Source organism: Nannospalax galili, unplaced genomic scaffold (assembly GCF_000622305.1).
Source record: "Nannospalax galili isolate Female #2095 unplaced genomic scaffold, S.galili_v1.0 scaffold1050, whole genome shotgun sequence".
NCBI lineage: Eukaryota > Metazoa > Chordata > Mammalia > Rodentia > Spalacidae > Nannospalax > Nannospalax galili.
This window is the reverse complement of record NW_008329037.1, coordinates 1,238,752-1,241,073: the sequence shown is the minus strand read 5'-3', so window position 1 is coordinate 1,241,073 and position 2,322 is coordinate 1,238,752.

Here is a 2,322-nt window from a genome sequence, read left to right as displayed (position 1 = left end):
ACTAGACCACTCAAGCAAAGATTATGAAAAATTTAAGAAAGCACAAGAATGGAATATGCAGGAATTGTGTGACAACATAAAAACACCAAACTTACAAATCATAGGCATACAGGAAGGAGAGGAATCCCAAGATAATGGCATGGACCAGATCTTCAAAAGAATCGTGGAAGAAAATTTCCCAAAATTAAAGACATGCCCATACAAATACAAGAAGCATATAGAACACCAAACAGCCAGGATCAGAAAAGAAACTCGCAACGGCACATCATAGTAAAAACATTAAATATACAAATAGACAATACTGAAAGCTGCAAAAGAGAAACAAGGCACATATAAAGGAAAACCAATTAGGATTACAGCTGACATTTCAGTGCAAACTATGAAAGCCAGAAGAGCCTGGACCAAAGCATTCCCAAGTTTAAATGACCACAGATGCCAACCCAGATTACTATATCCAGCCAAAATGTCTATTATAGTCGAAGGGGAAAGAAAAATCTTCCATAACATAAATAGGCTGAAGGAATTCATGTCCACAAAACCAGCCCTTCAGAGTTCTTGAAGCAATACAAAGAGCTGAAGAAAGGAACTGTACCCAACGGCAACAGAAAGAAACTTAATGAAGGTATAACTCTGGAAATGCACAGTAACACTAAGAATGTGAACAGAAATCAAAACGACAGGAATCAATACACATCTTTCAATAATAACTTTAAATATCAATGGACTGAACTCCCCAAGAATGGAGAAAGGAATAAGTATACCCTAGGGTCAAAGAAAGAAAGTAAATAAAGGTATAATTGTGGGAAGAAAAAATAGACAAAAATGCAAACAGTAATCAAAATGATGGCAACCAATACATATCTTCCAATTATATCTTTGAATATCAATGGACTTAACTTCCCAGTCAAAAGACGCAGGCTAGTTGAATGAATTAAGAAACAAAACCCATCTTTTTGTTGTCTGCAAGAAACTCATCTCACTTTCTATGGGGCGCGCTGGGCACCAGGTGTGGGGTGCGCGGGTATCTGCTCCTGTGCTGCTTTGTCTGATAATTGACCATGACCTGTTTTGTAGCAATTTTCAGCAATGACAGTAACTGTCAGCAAAGAAATCTTAAAAACAGTAAGCAAGTGCAAGCATAATACACAGTATTATCAGAGGGCAACAAGGGATAGGAGCCATGAAAACAAGGGATTGCTAAGCCAAATAGATTATTAGCTCTTCCCAGGAAGGCTGGATCGTAGGCAGTGAGACAAGACTCAGCTCACTCAGATTCAGTGTTACAGCTCTTTATTCAATGGCTCTGCGTGGCTCCAAGTCTCAATGTCCCAGAGTGATCCAGCTCCTTCAATTATTGAGGGGAATCAGGGAACTTTATACCATGGGGGTAGTGGTAAAAGCTTCAGCTGATAGGCACTTTGGGAATGCCTCATTTGCATGTGGAAATGGGCTCCCGCCAGGCTGCCAAACTGCTTGAAAATCACACAGGAAAGCCTAATAGTTACAGAGCCGGAGGCTACATTCCTGTGGCTGCTACTTCACAAAGGAGTCAGGAAAAATGCCAGGAAGATGCCCTGCTGTGAAAGGAGTCTCTGCATATGGCTCCGAGCTTGTGAGCTATACGGACATGAAGAAACTTCTACTTTACACAACAAAGGCCCCCAACATCTCCTCCTCTTTGATTTAAATATGAAGAAGTGCCATTAGCAGCCCTAAGGGCCGGCTCATCTCATCTCGGGTGAATCCAAAGTCTGATAACTGACCATAACCCGTTCTGTAGTGATTTTCAGCAATAACAGTAACTGTCAGCAATGAAATCTTAAAAAACAGTGAGCAAGCATAATACACAGTATTATCAGAGAGCAACAAGGGATAGGAGCCATGCAAACAAGGGATTGCTAAGCCAATAGATTACAAAGTTTTTGAGAGTGTTAACATTAGTTCCAACAACATTTGATTCATTTACAAAGAAACAGTATCTTTCCCAATATCATATATACCCTTCCCATGTCCAGTAGTTATTAAGTCCAATGTTCTTTTGTTGTGGAGTACAGTTCTGGTGAGAGAGTTCATTTTTGTTGGAGATATTCCAGGCTATCAGTCACGAATGTCAGCTTGGTTCCCCTTGTCTCAGCCAAAGGCAGGATCAGGTGTAGCTTGTCGCCGTTTGTCGCCATAGCAACGCCTCCAGCATCCAGTGTAAGTTCGGACTCTGCCAGCAGGGGGAAGACGATCTTTCTCTGCTAGCAGCTCCTGGGATGCAATCATTATTACATAAAAGGTGGACAAAGAGAAATTAACACAGTTTTGGGCTTTTCCTCG